Here is a 7,700-nt window from a genome sequence, read left to right on the forward strand (position 1 = left end):
CAAGCCAACTCAGTACTTCCTGTTTACCTCCTGGTCTTACATATGGTAGATTGCCACAGACCTGCTTTCAAAATAAGCTTCCCTGGTTTAATTCTGCATTTTCTGGTTAGGCAACTGGCCTGTCAATACTTGAACAATGAAACAGTTTGGCTACTGAAGACTTGTTCTGACATTCCCCCTTCAAATTGTCAGTGGAAAGGAAAGTCACTTAATGTAATGGCAGGGATAATATAATAGTAGGATTTACATTTAAATGGGGGCATCACACAGTACCTTTCATTTGAGAATATCAAAGCATTTCCAACGCTTAAACTTGGAATGTGTGACATGGGCGAACACAAAGATAGTAAATAACCTGATTTCCTCTGGAGATTCTCAGTGCTCTAAGTATCTATTTTTTAAGGAGGAAGATTGAATGTTATGTGTATTGAGTGAATAGAGTGTAAGCTTAGAAATATTTTATGTTCCCATCATAGTTTATTCTGTTTAGCATAAATCATCAGCGCCAACTATAACTTACCATTTACTGGAGCTTTTCCGGCTGTATTACACTTTTCAGTTGTATTACACTCATGTCAGACACACCTTCGTACAAGTCCCTCCAAGGTCAATAGTTTAGAAATTCTGCCTCTTCCATCCCCTTCTCCACTCAGCACTTATGGAAATATATGCTAATTGGAACAGAAGCAGCCTACCCAACTAACAGGGTTAGACCACTCTTAACACAAGATTAATGAAATAGAAGTTTAGGGTAAAAATAACATTTTTCAAGCCCTAAGAGTGTAGATGCCAAGTAAAAGCCAGCAGCTCTCCAGGATCAGTCAAATCCCACGCTTTGCCCTCCTTCAACTTCGCTCAACGGAGTTGAAGAAGAGGAAATCCTGTACGCCCACCGTTGCTCTTGGCCACCGTTGCCACCCTGTGGCCCTCCCACCTTCCCTGAAGCCACAGCTCAGCAGTCACCATTGTGGAAAACAGGACCGCAGACTCAAGGTGCAGAATGAGACCCTACACGTTGCTTACTGAGGTGACACGCAAGCAGGAATGACGAGGCACTTGTGCACAGGTAGCTGCCTGTATTCATGGCCGGCCTCTGTAGGTGTGCGATTCATGTCCCTAAGAGGGCATTTAGAGACCACAGGTATTTCAAGTGACAGATATTGGCAAGAAGTTGAGCTTGTGAAGTGTTCTACATTGCTGATTTGTGACTGAACCATGGGTTAAGAGACATTTAGAGCTATCAGAGGCGTAGAGAACAGTATTTGCTCAGAGGGAGAAGAGCCTAAGGATCTTATCAGTTTGCTGAGACTGGAATTGGCATCCTGTGTGACAGACCTGTAATACTGGGGGTGAGGGGCTGATTTCCTTTTAAATTTCCAGGATCTTTCAGGATCCAAAGGCAGCCTTCACCTCTGGATACTCAGCTCTTTATAGATACCCTGAATTCTTCCAAACTGACCAATCACACTGGAAATAAATTTTGCACACTTAAAAAGTGATACTCTTTTGCATCTAGTACCCAGATCTTAGTTTCTAAGTATTCTCCACTGATATTCAGGCTCCTTGGAAAAACGGCTGATTCCAGGACTGGGGCAGGGAAAGAGGCCTTGAAAAATTAGCCTGGAACATCCTAATTCTCCAGAAAATAAAGAGTTGCTCAAAGAACCCCAGGGAAATATCCAAAATGGGGGCTTGAAGAGGCTCCCACTGGCTAAATCTGGGAAAATGTGATTATAGTAATGGGTTATCGTGCATAGAATAAGATAAATAATTTTGAGTTCATACAATATAAATAAGTAACTAAATAAGGGAGAAAATGAAAGCTCTTCTTTGCCATAGAATGCCAACTAATAAATATAGCTGGAGTTACGCATTAAAAGATCATCAGTGGGGGAGAAAGACTGATAAGGAGTAGAAATTTACATAGTCTCAAATCATCTCCCCACAAATTACCTGTTAGTTACAAAGGAAAACTAGTAACAACAACAACAACAAATCTGATGTTCTTTCGGTTCCTTGTAAATATTGTTAATTAATTTTTTTTATTATTTTGGGTCACAAATGTTAAGCATTTCTTTTGCTTGAATTTTGTCTTTCTTGAGGTCACGCCATTAAATAAGAAATGCAGACAGAAATTCATGTATAACAGTTCAAAGAATACCTCCAATGATGACAGATCCTTTGATAAGATACACTTTGGGTAAACACCTAATTCCACTCTTTTTGTTCAGACCTAATGAAATTGTTCTCCCCTCCGAAAGCCCGATCAGGCTAACCCCGCAGCACATCAGAGACATGAGGGAGCAGAACCCACCCGCCCCCCTCATCCCCTGCACTTGGGAGGGAGCCCGAGAGCTACAGCACTGGGTGGGCAGATAGGTGGCCCTTCCAGGTTGGCCACTGAACTACGTCTGGTGCCTCCCCTAGGGAGGATTCTGACCTTCTTTACTTCTCCTTGTGTTGTCTGTATAAGACCAGAAACACTGTTTCCAGTTACTGTGGTGGTTAGGTATCTGTGGCAGGCAGGATGCTGGTGTCCAGAGAGGGCAGGTGGGGTAAACAGAGCCCCTAGATATTGCTGGCTCAGCCGGGCTCCTGGCTACCTGGTTACGTGATGAACTGCACCAGCATCCCAGGGAGACAGGACAGGCACCTTGAAGACTACATTCAGACACTGAAATACACACCCACCAAACAGCCATCCCAGACCTCTAATCTTACTTTATGACCAAACTATAATTACATTACAGCAATTACTTGAATATTACATTTTTATTACTGTTATGTCATTATGTCTACTAGGAAAAAATATGCCTACTTTAAGCAGTAAAATTCTTAATGACTCATTTAAGCTCTTTAAGCTCATTTTAGCTGCCTGAAACCCCTGACTTAAACATTTTGGCCAAAATAATTTTTAGAGCCTGGTGGGAAGAACAGGGTTAATCTCCATCTATATTGTTGCCCAAAAAGCAAGAAAACTTCCACTGGTGGGTGTACTTCTAGAGGTTAAAAAGTTCCAGTCAAGGCTGATCCAAAAGTTGTGTTACATTTAAGAACTGTGTTTATAAAGCCATCAATTCTTTATCATCTATTGATCAGTTCCAACTACTGACAAAAAGTAGAGAACTCAGGAAACATCCATGTCTCCATCCTCCAAGTGTGTGGAGGCATATTTCCCATACTTCCAATGTCAAGCAGGAAGATTCTTTGAGGCCAGCTTGGCCCACTTTTCACCCCTTTCTCCGGAAGCCAGTGGTTTACTTGGAACTCACAAAGGACACTCCTCGAATAGTTACTAATGTAAGTACATTTTCTAATCATTATATTTTACTTCGTTACCTCTTTTTAGGTAGTGTCTCATTAGGCCTGATCTTGCTGAAAGATTCCAAGCTGTCAGACTCAGTCTATTTTCTCAGCAGGGGGTCCTTTGACCCTAACCACTTTGCAACTTAACTGTGTCCCTTTCCCAAGCAGTGCAGGCCCAGACAAGCATATGATGCCTCTTGTCTCAAAAATAATTCTATACTTTGAGAGCCAGGATTCAGACCCTTGAATTTGGGGAACTTACCATATGAGCTGATGAGTCAAAATATCTAGTTTTAACCACTTTTGAATTTTTTTACACATACATTTACCCCAGAATACTCCGTGCGTTGAACAAGCACTTTCCTACGAGAAAATGAAGCAGCTAACAGGTTTTGCTTCCCTTAGGTCAACCTAAGCCCAAGGTTTGTTTTTTGCTTCATTTTTTAAAAAGTCCTTTTGGCAAATATATGTCCTCTATGTTACTGTGTAAAATTCAGTGCCTAATTCTACAGTTATGTACATCTGCCGGACATATACGCTGTTAGACATTCGTGGCTGCCTACCAATGTGCAAGGTATTACCAGGTCTATTTTTAACATTGTTTTGGCAAGGCTGTTGCTGTGGAAGAAAAAAAATTCCTATAGAATTCTTAATGAGAAAACTGAATGATTCTTTGAAATGTGGTTGTGATTCCCTGACTTATTCAGCGGTGATGTCACAGGTGCTGAGAAGCAAGAAACAGTAGACTCACTCGTTTGCCAGCGCGCTCTCAAGATGCGCCAGAGGGGAAATGAAACTCATCTCGCATGTGGTTGTGCTGAGCTGCGCTTCCCGCCACTGCTCGGGGGTCACACAGGCCCCTGCTCGGGACGTGTCTCACACACTCGGTTTGTCATCCCTGTGAGCCCGTGTCATGGAAGGGTGCGCTGTTTGCATGTGTTTCTTATAGAACTTGATCGGCCCGCTGGCCTTCCTTCTGTTCATGACCCACATTTGTCTTAGAAAACAGCCACCTTGTTCTAGCTGTTGCAGAAAGACAGGGCTTTCCTCCAGCTCACCTGAGTCCCTTCGGTCGCTTCATTAGCAAGTGGCAAGAAGTTCAGAGAAGTCTGTCAGGACAGGAGAACGTGCTCCGGCCTCCTTGTCACCTAATTTGAATCCTGGGCCACACTCTTGGGCAGAGGACACAATGGCTCATCGGGTGGTGTCCTGGTCAGGTCTCAGGTGGGTCTGTAATATTAAAAGAATAATATAATATTAGTGAATGCGAGGCAGTATCTGAAAGGAAAGCCAACGTTCCCTTGACGTTTATAAAAACATTATTGTAACAAGTGAATTCTTTCTGTGGAATCTGTTAAACTAATATGCAGTAAATATAATGGTTCAAAGTCAAAATCCCATTCTTGATTTATGGATTTACCAAATTAACCTGCCAGACTCTCGTCCTTCTTGCATAGGCGAAACTGCAGGACCTTTCCACAGTCGCACTTCAATCTTCGGCTACGCATTCCAATCCCAGACCTGTCGCTGGTCCCGCGAACGTTTTCCCCCTTCTCCCGATGTCGTCTCAACATCTCAGGGTCGTTGGCGTTTTCTCAAGACTGTAACCCTTACGCAGTCGTTTATGGGACCAGCTGGTGACCTCACACACTTCCCAACTGTGCTGCAAACCATTTCAACACAACCCCATGCCTCGGAGTTTTGATAACTTGACCTGGAGCTCCTGGGTCTGTAGCAACTTGGGGGCAGCTCAGTACCTGCTAAGGTATTGCTTCCCCTGCCCCCGGCCCCCCAAAAGGGCTGTAAAAGGTTAGGGTTCTGAGAGGTGGGCAGAGGCTGTGGCACACACACTCCTGGAAGGCCTCCTTTCTCCTGCTCCCTGGCACATGTTCGTTCTGACGCCTCCTTCGCTAAGGGCCACGTGCACCAGACCAGCAGCCACAGCAAGAGTACCCAGCTCTGGGGTGAAGAAAAGAGATGCCGAGGCATCCTCAGAAGGACGCTGTCCTTCCCCTCACACATCATCCGCTGCCCGCAGCCCAGCTCCCCTGAAGCCCTGGAGGGGCGGCCACAGGCAGGGCGAGGCTGACTCAGAAATGCCCGCTTTGTGCCTCTTTTGCCAGTAGCAGAACTACAGTAGCAGAACTTGATCTTTCAGGAGTCTCTTTGGGAATCTCTGGGTCTTCTGCTTTTAACAGCTAAGTGAAGCAGTATCCCCTTATAAAAGGAAAAATGCCGCTTCAAGATTTGCTCAAGACAGAATGATGACACTTGGCAAGTCCAAAAAGAAGAATACTTCGCTGCCCGCTCTCTGCTCCCAGATGTTCGGATCACTGAGAAATGGTACAGCCACGGTGAGGGGGTGCGAACTGCTTGTTTATTTGGCGTCTCCTTGGGGGGGGGGTTATAAAAAACAAAAACACACACAGAAAAGCTCGACACAATAAATAAACCATTGACAGTAACCTAAGACGAAACGCTCCTGTGAGCTTCTGAGCCTGTTTGTTGCTGTTCTGCAATTAGCCGGGGATGCTCGTGGATTGTGCTAACGCAGCACTGAGCCCCGGGCCAAACACCTTCTCAGGTTTTTTTCCCCTCTGTGTTTTGCTAATCCCTGGATGAAACATAATCGCAGAGCAATGTTCAAGGTTGGACGCAACAGGGAGGAACTCGGCGTTGGCTCCCACCCAGTGGAAATAACATGCCATTGGACTTGACAAGGCAGGAGGAAGGATGTTAAACAAATACACTCCCTCCAGCCTCCCTAGCAATGGCTCGCTGCTCTCCACAGAAGCCCCAAGTTTTCCCAAGCTGCTCACTCAGCTCCCAGGTTTCATCACCTGAGATATGTTGTATAAGATAAATAGGCAGGGAGGCCAACGAGCAAAAATTCCAATCAGGAAAAGAATGGAAAGAGAATTAAGTCATTTATATCCATCCCTCTAGGGCAAAATTAAAGTAACAAAAGTATCTGTATATAATAAATATATAATTATACATAATAATTAAACGCCAGCCCCTTGCAGTCATCATTCTTTTTCCCTTTCTCTCAAACCAGAGGAAAACATTTCTCCTTATTGTGATTTCAAGTGCAGACTTCTGAATCAGAAGTTCCAGGTACCACCTGACTTCCTGTCATTTTGTGTTCTGATGACAGCATGGGAAAGGGAATCAGAGAATGGGACAGAATTTTCTCCAGTGAACAGAGAAGGCTCTCTAAAAGTACTCATCTGTTCCACATAAAGTTATCTAAAATATACACCCTCGCAAGTGTATGTATTTGTAACTAATTTAATCTTTTTTTTAATACATTTATTTTATTTATTTTTGGCTGCATTGGGTCTTTGTTCCTCCTCGCGGGCTTTCTCTGGTTGTGGCCAGCGGGGGGCTACTCTTCGTTGCGGTGCGCGGGCTTCTCATTGCGGTGGCTTCTCCTGTTGCGGAGCACGGGCTCTAGGCGCACAGGCTTCAGTAGTTACGACGTGTGGGCTCAGTAGTGGCTCGCAGGCTCTAGAGTGCAGGCTCAGTAGTTGTGGTGCACAGGCTTAGTTGCTCCGCGGCATGTGGGATCTTCCCAGACCAGGGCTCAAACCCGTGTCCTGCGTTGGCAGGTGGATTCTTAACCACTGCGCCACCAGGGAAGCCCTCTCAGTTAAGGTTTACAACAACGCTCTGAGATTGATAGTGTTATTTTTACTTTACAGGTGGAAGTCTGGGGTGCAGAGGGGTTTAAGACCACACAGATTCAACCATGGAATGAACTGGAGATCTCCACGTGGTTCCAGACAGAAAAGCGGGCTCCGAGGAGTCAGGCAGGCAAAGCTAGAGGTTAAAGACAGTAACAACAGCAAATCCCCCTACTGTCAGGAGACTAACAAGCAAATAAATAATAAATAATAGAGCCTGGCCTCAGTGCTCAACCTTTTCCTAAGGAGCTTAGAAAGTGCTCAGATGGATATGGGGAGGGGGAAGGGTAAGCTGTGACAAAGCGCAAGAGAGGCATGGACATACATACACTACCAAACGTAAGGTAGATAGCTAGTGGGAAGCAGCTGCATAGCACAGGGAGATCAGCTCGGTGCTTTGTGACCGCCTGGAGGGGTGGGATAGGGAGGGTGGGAAGGAGGGAGATGCAAGAGGGAAGAGATATGGGAATATATGTACATGTATAACTGATTCACTTTGTTATACAGCAGAAACTAACACACCATTGTAAAACAATTATACTCCAATAAAGATGTAAAAATAAAAATGAAAAAAAAAAGAATGCTCAGAGGTGATCTTGCGTCTTGTCCAGTTATAGTTGGGTTGCGTTGTAGGTTTGCTGAGGGCATATTGTCATAAATCTGTGCTGAAACCAAACCTGGAGCAGGTCTCCCCTCTCCTGTCGGTCC

The 7,700-nt window shown here is 44.7% G+C and overlaps 1 protein-coding gene across 1 annotated transcript in view; it reads left to right on the plus strand.

The window, feature by feature from the left end:
- Window positions 1-7,419, plus strand: part of SUPT3H (SPT3 homolog, SAGA and STAGA complex component) — a 449,480-nt gene extending 442,061 nt beyond the window's left edge. Inside the window, exon 13 of the mRNA XM_067752787.1 lies at window positions 7,011-7,419. The gene's annotated coding sequence lies outside the window, so the exon portion shown is untranslated. The remainder of the gene's footprint in view (window positions 1-7,010) is intronic.
- The last annotated feature ends 281 nt before the right edge of the window (window positions 7,420-7,700 follow it).

The sequence above is a fragment of the Pseudorca crassidens genome, chromosome 10 (assembly GCF_039906515.1).
Source record: "Pseudorca crassidens isolate mPseCra1 chromosome 10, mPseCra1.hap1, whole genome shotgun sequence".
Lineage (NCBI taxonomy): Eukaryota > Metazoa > Chordata > Mammalia > Artiodactyla > Delphinidae > Pseudorca > Pseudorca crassidens.